Genomic DNA, 15,471 nt, shown 5'->3' with positions numbered 1-15,471 from the left:
TGTGATAAGCCGCTCATTAGTCAGTGATAAATCAAAAAACAAAAATGGAGTGGATTTTTTAAAAGAGGGGTAAAACTGATAAGCATAAGAAGAACAAGATATTCTTCCGCATGCCTTTGAATTTGGAGTAGGAAGGTGGGGTCAGGGATAATCCTGAAATGCATTCCTTAGGAATACTGACATAGAAGTAAAAGTCAAACTGAGCCAAAAGAAGGTCCTAGATGCTCCAGAATAGAAATATTCCTAGCAGAAGAAAAATTTCCTCATTCCATGTACTGGAGTGACACCTACAGGTACAAAGAAAAATTCTTTCCTTCCATCCACCAAATTAAATCTATAAAGCTTATCAAAGATTTGCCTTAGCATCTTGTTATTCTGGGTTTCTGGAGTCCCAAAGAGAAAGGAAAATGGGAACTATAATGCAGGGTTGACAGATACAGAATCATAGTCTCAGGAGAAACTACTGATCTTAATAAAAGTATCAGACCCTACCAACTATGAATATTCTTTACTCTTCTCTTTCTCCCACTCTAGCTGTAGCTACCTTCCTATGGCTTCCCATCCTATTTCTGACTTTTAGCTAAAGCTACATGAAAGTTGCCAGCCCCTCTTAACATCAAAAGGTGGTAAGAAACCTTACTGAGATAAACAGTCCCAAGATACCTCGACCTCAGCACTATTAACACTGCAGGCCAGATAATTCTTTGTTGGGAGGACAGAAGGGGGCTGTCCTGTGAATTATAGGATATTTACAGCATTCCTGGCTTCTACACACTGGATTCTGGTAGCACTTCCAGCAGTCATAACCACCAAAAAATGTCTCCAGACATAGTTAAATGCCCTTGAAACATTTTCATTGCCACTTTGCAATGAAAACCTAACAAATTTTGAATAGAAGAAAAACAAATTTGAGTGGATTTTTTGAAAGTTTTGTTATTTTTCTAATAAAATAATGTATCCATTGAAAAAATTCAGAAGAGTGGGAAAATATTTAAAATGCCAAGTACCACCTCTGTAAACATTTTAATGATCATCCTTCCAGGCATATGGACACAATACCATCTTCTCAATCTCTTTCCTCTATTTTATTGGTCTCCCTTCTATTTTCATGATGGCTACCTTCTTATGCTTTATTTTTGGTACTGGGAATTGAACCCAAGGATGTTTGACCACTCAGCCACATCAACAATCCCTTTTATTTTTTATTTTGAAACAGGATCTTACTGAGTTGTATAGGGCCTTGTTAAGTTGCTGAGGCTAGTCTTGAACATGTGATTGTCCTGCTTCAGACTCCCAGGATATATTTAATATATTTAATTCCTTATCTCTTTTTTTCCTTCCCTAACATCCACATATTATTTGACTGACACTTTTTTATGTTGTAGCACATCATCTGCTGATCTCTGGAGCACAATGTTTTACACACTTAGTTAACTCATTAAGTGACAAGTTTTAAATTAATACCATTTTAATTAAAATAATATAACCACTTCAAAAAAGGTACAGAGATTCTGAAAAAAAAATTAGCAGAAATCCTCAAAAAGAAGGAATCAATATGCCAAGTTAAAAATTCAGTGGAAACATCACAAACAGACTGGGCTGCTTGGAAGATAGAGTTTCAAGCAATAAAGACAAAATATATAATCTAGAAAATAAAATTGATCATGGAGAAAATATGTTAAGAGACCATGAACAGAACTCCCAAGAAGTATGGGATAATATGAAAAGATCAAATTTAAGATTTATTAGTTAGGATATATGAAGTCTCAGAAATACAAACCAAAGGAATGAACAATCTTTTCAATGAAATATCAGCAAATTTCCCCTAAGGAATGAAATGGGTCAGGTGCAATGGCACACACCTGTAATCCTAGTGGCTCAGTAAGCTGAAGCAGGAGGATCGTGAGTTTAAAGCCAGCCTCAGCAAAAGCAAAGTACTAAGCAACCCAGTGAGACCCTGTCTCTAAATAAAATATAAAATGGGACTGAGGATATTGTTCAGTGGTTGAGTGCCCCTGAATTCAATACCCAATACCCAAAAGAAAAAAAAAAGAATGAAATGGAAAATCAAATAGATAAGGTTTATAGAACCCCAAATACAGCAGGCCCACACCAAGTCACAGAGAACACAGAGAATAAGAATAGAATTTTAAAGGCTGCCAGAGAGAAGAGGCAGATCACAATTCGAGAAAAATCAATGCTGAGAAAAATCTCAGTAGATATCTCAACCCAGACTCTCAGAGCTAGGAGGTCTTGGAATAATATATACACAGCTCTAAAGAAAAATGGAAGCCAGCCAAGAATACTATACCTGCAAAATTAAGCTTCAGAATTGACAATGAAATAAAAACCTGCCATGATAAACAAAAGTTAAAATAATTCACAAGTAGAAACCCACACTACAAAACATACTCAACAAAATATTTTCATGAAGAAGAAATAAAAAATAAAGCTGAAAACCATTAAAGGAAGGAACTAAACTATAAGAATAGTCAATCAAAGGAGAAACTAATTAAAATTAAAAACCAGAAATAAATCAAAATTACAGGGAATAAAATCATTTCTTAATAACAACATTGAATATAAATGGCCTAAATTCATCAATCAAAAAATGTAGACTGAGCTGAGCACATTGGCACATACCTGTAATTCCAGCAGCTTGGGAGGCTGAGTCAGGAGGATCACAAGTTTAAAGTCAGCCTCAGAAACTGTGAGGCACTAAGAACTCAATGAGACTCTGTCTCTAAATAAAATAAAAAAAAAAAAAAATAGGGCTGGGGATATGTCTCTGTGGTCGAGTGCCCCTGAATTCAATCCCTGGTATTCCTCACCTGGCCAAAAATAAAAAACATAGACTACAAGATTGGATTAAAAAACAAGATCCAACAACATGCTGCTGTCTTCAAGAGACTCGCCTCCTAGGAAAAGACATGTACAGACTAAAGGCGAAAGGATGGAAAAAAAAATTTCATTCACATGGATCTCATAAAACAAGCAGTGTCTATTCTCATATCAGATAAAGTGGACTTCAAACCAAAGTTAATCAGAAAAACAAAAAAGGACATCTCATACTGCTTAAGGAAATTATACATCAATAAGATATAACAATCATAAATATGTATGCCCAAAACAATGGAGCATCTACTTACATCAAAAAAAAAAAACTTCTCAATTTAAAATATCAATAGAGCACAACACAATGATACTCATTGACTTTAACACACTTATCTCACCATTGGATAGTTCCTCCAAACAAAAAACAAATAAAGAAACCAAAGATGGGCTGGGGTTGTAGCTCAATGGTAGAGTACTTGCCTAGCGCATGTGAAGCACTGGGTTTGATCCTCAGCACCACATAAAAATTAATTAATTAGTTAGTTAAATAAAGGTACTATGTCCATCTACAGCTAAAAAATATTTTTTTTAAAAAAAGCTGAAGAACTTTGTAAAAATTGTAAAAAAAATGAATAATTTAGATTTAACAAATATAGAACATTTCAACCATCAATGATTCAATATACTTTCTTCTCCATAGTACATGAATCCTTCTCTTAAGTAGACCACATCTTAGACCACAAAGCAACACTTTAAAAAGACAAAAAAAAATACAGATAATACCTTGCATTTTATCAGATCATAATGGAATGAAATTAGAAGTCAATGATAGAATAAAAATAGAGGCTATCTAACACTGGGAGACTAAATAATATGCTACTGAATGATGACTGGATATCAGAAGAAATCAGGTATGAAATTTAAAAAATACTTAGAGGTAAATGAGAATAGCAACACAACATATCAAAATCTCTGAGACTCTATAAAGACAGTTCTAAGACAAAAGTTCATTGCATTGAGCTCATTCAAAAAAGAATATAAAGTTGCCAAATAAATAACCTAATATTAATCTTTAAGCCCCAGAAAAAGAAGAACAAATCAACACCAAAAGCAGATAGGAAATAATTAAAATCAGAGCTGAAGTCAATGAAATGAAACCAAAAAAAAATTTTGTTTAAATCAACAAAACAAAAAGTTGGTTCTTAGAAAAAATAAATAACATTGTTAAACCCTTCACCATGCTAATGAAAATAAAAAGAGAGAAAAATTAGTTACTAAAATCCATGGTGAAAAAGGAAATATCACAACAAACACTATTGAAATACAGCTGATAATCAGAAACTATTTTGAAAGTTTACACTCCAATAAAACAGAAATTCTTGAAGATATCAACAAATTTCTAGAAACATATGTACTACCCAAATTGAATCAGGATGATATATACAATTTAAACACATTAATTTCAAACACTGAAATTGAAGATACCATCAAAAGCCTACCAACAGAGTGCTTTGCAATTCAGCCTCAGAAATGTAGGGGAAGGAATTGCATTCACTCTCGTCTCAGACCCTATAAGATTTGGATATGTCCTTCATATTAGATTGGATCTACAGTGAGTTTAGCAGTGTACTCTACTGTTCTTAGGATTATATTAAAAAACTGGTAAATTGGTATTTCTTGGAGTGGATAATGAGGAAAAAACATGCTAAAAGATGACAGACTTGGTCAACATGTCCCAACATTACATCCCACTTCAGAAGTATTGACTATTGGTGGTATATGACTTTTACAACTTTTGATCCGGATGGACATGTTCAAGCCTGAAGAGTATGGAAAAACTGTCTTCCTGCTGTCAAAGGCATTGTATTTCTTGTGGATTGTACAGCCCATGAAAGGCTGTTAGAATCAAAAGAAGAATTTGATTCACTAATGACTGATGACACCATTGCTAATGTGCCTATACTGATTCTTGGGAATAAGATTGACAAGACCTGAAGCCATTAGTGAAGAAAGGTTAAAAGAAATGTTTGGTTTATATACTCAGACAATAGGAAAGGGCAGTGTATCTTTGAAAGATCTGAATGCCGGACATTTAGAAGTTTTCGTGTGAAATGTGCCCAAAAGACAGGGTTATGGAGAAGGCTTCCACTGGATGGTACAGTACATTGATTAACATCAACATCAACCTGCCTCAGCTCCAGGTCTTGACATTCAGGTCTACTCAGAGATTTGATCACTTGACATGCATAACTTGAATTCAATAGAATTTGGTTGGATTTAAAATACATGTTTTTTTAGATTACTAATGTTATATCAACTTAGTAATTTGAGTGTAAATTGAAAACTGATTCAAGTAAGTTTGAATATCCTAATGTTTGCTTTCTATTTAACGTTTATAATCTGACATTACCCCCAGAACCATTTATAAAGAGCAACTTTGCAGCAGTACATTTTAAGCACTTTTTAACAATGTAAATCTACAAATATAAACCATATTTTAAAGCTCATCATATTAAATTATTTATGTACTTTTTTGGAACTAGTTTTTAAATTTTAGATTATATGTCTACCTCTCAAGTGTACAGTTAATAATTAGCTTATCAATAATTGCATGATGCCTTACAATTTTCAATCATACTTTATCTTATACAAATGTCATGCAATAAAACAAACTCTAATGTTTTGGGGGAAAAAGAGTCTACCAACAAAGAAAAGCCCAGGGCCAGACAGATTCTCAGCTGAGTTCTACCAGACCTTCAAAGAAGAAATAACACCAATTCTCCTCAAATTATTCCATTAAATAAAAAGGAGGGAACCCTTCCAAACTCATTGTATGAAACCAGTATCACCCTGATACCAAAACCAGACAAAAACACATCAAGAAAAGAAAACTTCAGATCAATATACCTGATGAACATTGATTCCAAAATTCCTAATAAAATCTTGGCAAATTACATATAAAAATATATTAAAAAGATAGTTCACTATGATCAAGTGGGGTTCATCCCATGGATGCAAAGTTGGTTCAGCATATGAAGATTAATAAATGTAATTCATCACATCAATAGACTTAACAACAACAGTAAAATTATTATCTCAATAGATGCAGAAAAAACATTTGACAATAAAGGCATCCATTCATGTTCAAAACACTAGAAAAACTAGGGATAGTAGGAACATACTTCAAAATTGTAAAGCTATATAAGCTAAACCCAAGGCCACCATCATTCTAAATGGAGAAAAACTGAAAGCATTCCCTCTAAAAACTGGAACAAGATAAGGATGCCTTCTTTCACCACTTCTATTCAACATAGTCCTAGAAACTCTAGTCAGAGCAATTAGATAGAAGAGAGAAATTTAAGGGATATGTATAGGAAAAGAAGAACTCAAATTATCCCTATCTACTAATGACATGATTCTATATTTAGAAGACCCAAAAAACTCCACCAGAAAACTTCTATAACTCATAAATGAATTCAGTAAAGTAGCAAGATATAAAATTAATACCCATGTTCCTATACATCAATAATGAATCAACCAAAAGAAAAATTAGGAAAACTATCTCATTCATAACAGCCTCAAAAAATACACTTGGGAATCAATCTAACAAAAGAGGTGAAAGACCTCTACAATAAAAACTACAGAACATTAAAGAAAGAAATTGAAGAAGACCTTAGAAGCTGGAAAGAACTCCCATGCTCCTGTATAACCAGAATGTCAAAATGACCTTACTACCAAAAGTGCTATACAGATTTAATGCAATCCTATTAAAATTCCAATGATGCTTGCTCATAGGCATAGAAGAAGCAGTCATGAAATTCACTTGGGAAAAGAGGCCCAGAATAGCCAAAGCAATTGTTATTGAGAAGAGTGAAGCAGGAGGCATCACAATATCAGACTTTAAATTATACTACAGAGCCATAGTAACAAAAACAGCAAGGTACTGGCACAAAAACAGTTACAAAAACCAGTGGAACAGAACAAAAGTCACAGAGACAAACACACCTAAATACAGTTATCTCATGCTAGGCAAAGGTACCATAAACACACATTAGAGAAAAGATAGACTCTTCAACAAATGGTGCTATGAAAACTGGAAATCCACATGTAGCAGAATGAATTGAACCCCTATCTCTCACCGTGCACAAAAAGCAACTCAAAGTGGATCAAGGACCTAGGCATTAGATCAGAGATTCTGTGCCTACTAGAAGAAAATGTAGGCCCACATTTCCTTTGTGATGGCATAGGAAACAAATTCCTCAACAAGACTCCCAAGGCACAAGAAGTAAAATCAAGAATCAATAAATGGGATGGTATCAATCTGAAAAGCTTCTTTAAAGTAAAGAAGCAATGAAGAATGTGAAGAGAGAGCCAACAGAATGGGAGAAAATCTTTGTCCCCTGCACCTCAGAGCATTAATCTCCAGCATATATAAAGAACTCAAAAAAACTTAATACCCCAAAAACAAAAAACCTAGTCAACAAATGGGCAAAAGAACTGAACAGGCACTTCACAGAAGAGGAAATATGATTGGTCAACGAACATATGAAAGAATGTTCAACATCTTTACCAACTAGAAAAATGCAAAATAAAACTACATTGAGATTTCATCTTACTCCAGTCAGAATAGCAATTATCAAGAATACAAGTAGCAATAAATATTGGTGAGGATGTGGGGGGAAAGGTACATTCATACATTGCTGGTGGGACTTACCATTGGTGTAACCACTTTGAAAAGCAGTATGGAGATTCCTCAGAAAACCTGGAATGGAACCACCATTTGACCCAGTTATCCCACTCCTCAGTCTATACCCAATGGACTCAAAATCAGCACACTACAGTGACGCAGCCACATCAATGTTGATGGCAGCTCAATTCACAGGAGCTAAGCTATGGAACCAATGTTGGTGCCCTTCAACAGATGAAAGGATAAAGAAAATGTGGTATATATACACAATGGAATATTACTTAGCCATAAAGAAGAATGAAATCATGGCATTTTCCAGTAAATGGATGGAACTGGAGACTATCATGCTAAGTGAGATAAGTCATTCTCCCAAAAACCAAAGGCCGAATGTCCTCTCTGATATGAGGACACTTAACACACAATAAGGTATGGGGGGAGGGAAGAAGAGAAGTTTGTTGGATTTGACAAAGAGGAATAAAGGGCAGGAGTTGGGATGGGAATAGGAAAGACATTAGAATGAATACGACAGAACCTTCCTCTGTTCATATATGAATTCACCTCCAGTGAAACTCCACATCATGTACAACCACAAAAATGGGATCCTAATTAAAATAAATTATACTCTGTGTATGTATAAAATGTCAAAATATACTCTACTATCATGTATATCTAAAAAGAACAAATTTTAAAAAGAAAACAAATTTCAAAAGATAATAAGAAACATTTTAAGTAGTTGAATTTTTTAAAAAAAATAAGCTCCTGTTCATATGTAAAATTAAGTTGAGGTGATCCAGGGCTCTAGAGGGACATAGTTTGGTAGAATCAGCATAACTCTCTCTGACGATGTTTCACTCTTGAAATGGTGACTAGCAGTTTCCAATTTGGTGTACTCTTTTCATGTGGTATGTTTTTCCATCCCTGCTTCATTTCCTTGTACTATTGGTGAGCTGAATTGCCTCTTGCTCAAATTATAAGGTCCTTCAGGGTTAGAGAGGGACTGTGACTCATGCATTTTATTTTCTTTTCCCTTGCCTCCACCCTGAAGCTAGCATTCTGCTGTTCTGTTTTCTCTTTCAATATGAATTTATAAATATTTCAATACAAGTTTATAGAAGCAAAGCTTAATTAAAAAAATTGATTTCTTTCATCTGGGTCTCTCAATAATTTCTTGTTTATTTAAAATAATTATTATTTTATTTGGTAGATACATATTGGGAATTTATTTTTGATTAGGCACATTGCTTGTTAGCTAACTTTTATCATTCCTCAACACAAAATATCTTACTAATTGTACTTCTGCATAGTACATTCCCTTCTCTATGACCTTTCACTACTGGGTCAAAGTTATTAAAAACAATCTCGATAGCTCACTTCTTTTGAGTCTGAACTCAGAAATGTCACTAATGATATTCTTTGCACAGCATTTGATTTGCTTTTGCTGTGGGTTCTTTCTTTCACCCTAGCTGATGTATTTCTTCACCAGTGAGAATTGGTTCTTTCCTTAATCTCTTACTTGCCTATTTTAGAACACTTGAACCAGATAAGGGGCAATAGTACCATTGGAGGAGATAACAGATATAAATTAGAACCTTTTGGAAGGAACCTTGCTGCTCATCCAGTCTAAGGGTTCTTAATCTTTTGGTGCCTTTTTACCAACACTAACAAATTCTATTCTGAAAATAATGCTTTAAAATGCATGGAATAAAATTTTAAAAAACTGGTTATATTTATATAAAAATATCTTTTAAAATCTCCAAATTTGTGCATCAATAATATATGCTGTTTTATTAGTACATTTAATAACAAGATCTGGTGGGAGTCTAATAAATAATATAAATTTTCAAAGTAGTGATAAATATTAATGATATTTTGAGGTATTTATACCAACTATAATGTGATACAAAAATAACTATAATTTCTACTGGTAGAGAAAAATTACTACTACTGTTGTGGTTTGCTGCCCAAATACAAGTTGAAGAAGATGTTACATTTCCATAATAGGAGCATATTTTTTTTCTCATTCAAGTTCATGTATCTTCTGAATTTTATTCTTTGACCCCTTTGGGTGTCTGTGACATCCATGTTACAACACCTGAATTATTGTGCAGTTAAGGAAACTGAGGGAGATCCCTGTGGAAAAAAAAGTGAAAAGAAATTCTGTTCATAAAGAGAACAAATGCATTTAAATTCCATTGTAGCTGAGTAATGAATATCAAGTCTGCACCTCCACTCCTACCATCTGTTTCTTTCATTCATTTGTTAAGTATATATTGAAATTTATTATGTGCTGAGCACTGGACTAGCCATTAGAAATTCACTGGAAAACTATCTTTATAAGGTGTACAATCTAATGAGGAGTTAAACATTAAGCAGATAAGTAGAGTTCATTTTATATACTTAGAAAGGGATAGTATAGGCTTTTGTAGAAATATATAATGGATGAAATTTAAACTAGCCTAGTAAGTCAAGGAAGAATTCTCTAAATAAGTGATGTCTAAGCTGGGAACTGAAGTTATTAAGAGTTATCTAGATCAAAAAAGTAGAGGAGTGTTCTAAATGAAAGAAATGGCATATTTGAAGATCCAGAAGAAAAAGAACATGAGAGCATTTCTATACTGGAGAAAAGGTCGTTGTAGTAGAAGAGTGAAAAGAAAGTCATAAACATTAATCCTGGAGTAAGGCATAAACCACAATATGCATGCCATATAAATCATTTCAGGGATTTGGGGACTTGTCTTAAAAAGAAGCAGGAAGTCACTAAAATTTTAAAATCTAATTTAAGCCGAGGTATGCCAACCCCCGAAAAGTACACAATGATTTTCTAGTAGGTACACATTTGTATATGCTTTTATGATAATTACTTCCAGGCCCTCAAGTTCCCTATGTCTCTTTTACAAAATTGATTTGCCCAAGAACATATTTATAGTAGAAGCGTTTTTTTGTCCTTCTTCCCTGTATCCCCTTTCACATTGACACTTATTTTATTTTCCATTGGTTGATCCTTATTTTAAAAAAGAAAAAAATTCTTCTTGTCCATCTTGAATTTTACATGTTATTATTTGGATATGCACTATGCCCCCAAAGTCCCTGTGTGAGATAATGCAAGAATGTTCTGTGATGAACTGATCAGATTGCGGGAGCTTTAACCTAAGCAGTGGATTAATCTACAGATGTGGATTAAAGTGGGTCACTGGGGGTATGGCTTGGGGACTTATATTTTGTCCCTAGTGAGCAGAGTTCTCTCTGTTTCCTTGTTGCCATGTCCTGATGTGCTTTCCTCTGCCATACTTCTCAGCCATGCTTTTCTGCCTGACCTTGGACCCAGAGCTATGGAGTCGGCTGTCTTATGGACTGAACTCTGAAATTATTTTTTTTTTAATTTTTTAGCTGTTGATAAACACAATGCCTTTATTTATTTATTTTTATGCAGTGCTGAGGATCAAACTCAATGCCTCGCATGTGCTAGGCAAGCACTCTACCACTGAGCTACACCTCTGAAATTGTGAACCAAAATGAATTTTTCCTCCTCTATGTTTTTTTTGTTTGTTTGTTTTTGTTTTTGTTTTATCTGGCCTTTTGATTACAGTGACACAAATTCTGAGTAAAAAATTCAGGGGTCAAATCAAGAAACAATAAAAATATTGGTGTCTGATAGAAGAGAGATCAGCAGAATAGTGGAAAAGGATAGTTGGGGAAGGGAGGAGGGATGAGTGGGGATAAGAGACAGGAAAAGGAAGGAATGGTGGAATAAAATTGACCAAATTATCCTGTGTATATGTATGAATATACCATAGTATTGTCATATATTTTTAAAGCATTAATTTAAAAAATTGTAAATAAATAGAAGGAAGACAAGTAGAGTAGAGGAAAGAGAATGAGGGAGGGAAAAGGGGAAGTAGTGGTTACTGAAATGGAGCAAATTATACTCTATGATTTTATGATTATATCAAAATGAACCAATATTCGGTATAACTATAATGCCCTAATAAATTTTAAAAGTAAAAATAAATATCAGTGTCTGTTAATCTTCCTTTTCCCTGCTCATACATAATTGTTGTTCAGAATAAAATGGGGGGGGGCTGGGGTTGTGGCTCAATGGTAGAGTACTTGCCTTGCATATGTGAGGCACTGGGTTTGATCCTCAGCACCACATAGAACGAAAGAAATAAATAGAATAGAATAAAGGTCCATCAATAAAAGGAAAAAAATTTTGATAAAATAAAATGTAGCATTAGAAATGGTATTTTTCCTCATGATGGAATATACTAAAATCAAATATATTGTAAGGAGTACAAAAATACTTTTTGCTTAATGACTTTATTTCTTTTTAGTTTGACAATTGTAAACAGACCAACAAATGCACTATTCCTAAGGGAAAGTGGTAAGAAAATCAGGGAGATTATTAGTAGGAAATATTGAAGGTGATGCTACTTCCATCCATATGACAAGTTCATGGCAAGATCATGTACTCTCATCTATCTATCTAATGTATCTTAGCATATTCAAGATGTATAAAATCGTGCTGGGAAATATAATCTTCTGTCTTGTGTGCCTATTGTTCATTCTCATCCATTTTGTAATGAGAAAAAACATTTTCATTCACTTAAGTGTCAGCTACATATTGATTTCAGGAATTAGGAAAAGAAAATTTTGTTTGTTTCCATTTTAATGTTTTATATAATAAAAAAGACAACTTATACATATATTGGAGGTAAATTAATCATGAACATTTATTCAGTTCCTGGGAGAAATGCTTTCATTAGCCCTACCCTTTAAAATAGTTTTATTGAGATAAAATTTCCATAATATAAAGTTCTTTCATTAACTTTTAAATTTTATTGTATTATTATTTTTAATTTTTTTACCTGGTGCCTTACAGTTGTATACAATGGTGGAATTTATTGCTACATATGTTTTTATTAGTTATGGTCAAGGTTTGGATATTATAAACACATATTCATTTTTCACTCTGGCTAAAAGACTTTTACTTGTCGTCCTTTAACTAATGAACCCGCACTGGGGTTCCTTATTCACCAAAGCTTGGCTTCATAGCCCAACAATAGGAAACATACAGGCTTAAGGCTGCCACTGCCACGAAACTGAGATATCACTGCTTCTTTTAGGGACAACAATAAGGACCTGATAAGACATCACCAAGGTCCCTGTGGCCTGGCTGCACCAGAGGTTTCTCTACTAGGTGTGCTCAGTTATCCTATTGCTGAGGTAACAGAGGGTCTTGCATAGGTTTGCCTATCTCTTGTTTCTCCTACTAACAGCCAACTTCCTATGATTTCCTCTCACTGTCATATAATACCTCCATATTCTCACATCCTACTTTTTAAACATCTCAGCCAGCCCCCAGTCCCTCTTCCACTATCAGAAACTGTAAACCATTACACAAACCTCTGAAGTATATGGTTGAAGATAATGGAACTTATCATTTCTGTATATAGTGACAAAACTGTAAATGTAAAAATAGAATCTAACTGATATATGGCTGCTATAATATTGATCTCTCCCTTAAAAGTAAGGTTTTGGTAACCTGTAGGCACTCTATAAGGCAATAGGGCAGAAGCTGTAATACCTCAGATCTACACTGCAAGAAAGGAAGACTTTTACTTGTCATTTTTTAACTAATGAACCCTCTCTGGGGTTCCTTATTCACCAAAGCTTGGCTCCACAGCCCAACAACAGGAAACATATAGGCTTAAGGCTGCCACCACCATGAAACTGGGATATCACCGCTTCTTTTAGGGACAACAATAAGGACCTGGTAAGACATCACCAAAACAGACATCATGAAAACACAAGGGAGGAAAGTGCCCCAAACAAACCAAGACACTACAACAATAGAATCCATAAATAGTGAAGTAGGTTAAATGTCAGAGAAGGAGTTCAGACTATACATAACTAAAATAATTTGGGAATTAAAGAACGATGTAAGTGAGCAGATACAGGCAAAAATCGATCACTCCAACAAAGAGATAAAAGAACAAATTCAGGCGACCATCAATCACACCAACAAAGAGATAAGAAAGCAAATACTGGTTGCAGGTGATTACTTCAAGAAAAAGGAAGAGATACTGGGAAAAAAAAACAACAGAAATCCACAAAATGAAAGAAACAATAAGCCAATTTAAAAACTCAATAGATAGCATCACCAATAGACTAGACCACTTGGAAAACAGAAAGAACCTCCTCAGGCAATAAAGACAAAATATACAATCTTGAAAATAAAGTTGATCTCACAGTAAGGCTGATAAGAAACCATGAATAGAACATCCAAGAATTATGGGATACCATCAAAAGACCAAATTTAAGAGTTATTGGGATAGAGGAAGGTTCAGAGATTTAAACCAAAGGAATGCACAATTTCTTCAATAAAATAATATCAGAAAATTTCCCAAGCATGAAGAATAAATTGGAAAATCAAATACAAGAGGCCTATAGGATAACAAATGTACAAAATTACAACAGATCTACACCAAGACACATTATAATGAAAATGCCTAGAATACATAATAAGGATAGAATTTTAAAGGCCACAAGAGAGAAAAATTAGATTATCTATAAGAGAAGACCAATTTGGATCTCAGCAGATTTTTCAACCCAGACTTTCAAAGCTAGGAGATATATCAAGCTCTAAAAGATGATGGATGCCAACTAAAAATCTTATATCCAACAAAATTAAGCTTCAAATTTGACAATGAAATAAAAACCTTCCATGATAAACAAAAGCTAAAAGAATTCATAGCAAGAAAACCTGCACTACAGAACATTCTTGGCAAAATATTCCACAAGGAGGAAATGCAATACAACAATGAAAATCTACAAAGGGAATAACTACAATAAAAGAAAAGCCAACCAAAGGAGAAACCAAGTCAATCTAAATACCAAAAGTAAACAAAAATGACCAGTAATACAAATCATATCTCAATAATAACCCTAAATGTTAATGGCTTAAACTCACCAATCAAAAGACATAGGTTGGTATATTGGATTAGAAAAAAAGGCCCAACAATATGCCACCTTCAAGAGATTCATCTCATAGGAAAAGATGCCCACAGACTGAAGGTGAAAGGTTGGGATAAAATATACCAATCACATGGCCTATGTAAGCAAGCAGGGGTTTCCATCTTCATATCAAATAAAGTAGACTTCAAGCCAAAGTTAATCAAAAAGGAAAAACATGGACATGATGCTGGGAGCCATCAGCCAAGTAGGTATGACAAATTCCTTGCCAGCTTACTCCCATGCTGTCTAGTGGAAGGACTTCTGAAAGGTGACCTTGCTCAAGGACCAGGGCAGGATCCGTGTTTAGGGTGTTCCCCCTTTAGAATAGGGCAGTTTAGCATAATAGGAGAGTAGGGTGTTTCCCCTTTAGAATAGGGTGGTTTAGTAATAGGAGATTAGGGTGTTCCTCTTTTGGAATAGGGCGTATCCTGCTGCTGAGTTCCTCTTGAGTGCTTAGGGTCAGACAGTATTTTTTGAGAGACAGAAGCCCATGCGGAGTGGATTTAGGCAGGAGTGGATTTGGGCGGATTGGATTTGAGCAGAGAACGTGGATTCCCCCAGAACGTGTTTGTAGACGGCCGGTGTGAGTTCGGGAATAAAGAATTGCTGTTTGAATCTACAAGCTGTGTGGAGACTCGTGATTTGTGCCCAGCAAAAGACTGCGGCAACATTTCATACTGCTTAATGTAACCATACATCAACAAGACACAACAGTTATAAATATATATGCTGCAAACAATGGAGCATCTATGTTCATCAATCAAACTCTCTCAAGTTCAAGAGTCAAATAGATCACAACACAATAATTCTGGGTGACTTTAACACACCTCTTTCACCACTAGATAGATCTACCAAACAAAAGCTAAACAAACTACATAACTCAATAATATAATCAATAACTTAGACTTAACTGACATATATAGAGTATATTATCC

General features: G+C 34.4%; 1 pseudogene; it reads left to right on the top strand.

Annotated features, from left to right (window-relative positions):
• Positions 1–4,419: 4,419 nt before the first annotated feature.
• Positions 4,420–5,008, top strand: LOC143391452 (small COPII coat GTPase SAR1B-like; annotated as a pseudogene).
• The last annotated feature ends 10,463 nt before the right edge of the window (positions 5,009–15,471 follow it).

This window comes from Callospermophilus lateralis, chromosome 2 (assembly GCF_048772815.1).
Source record: "Callospermophilus lateralis isolate mCalLat2 chromosome 2, mCalLat2.hap1, whole genome shotgun sequence".
NCBI lineage: Eukaryota > Metazoa > Chordata > Mammalia > Rodentia > Sciuridae > Callospermophilus > Callospermophilus lateralis.
The sequence above is the reverse complement of the archived record's forward strand: the minus strand, read 5'-3'. Positions and strand labels throughout refer to the sequence as shown.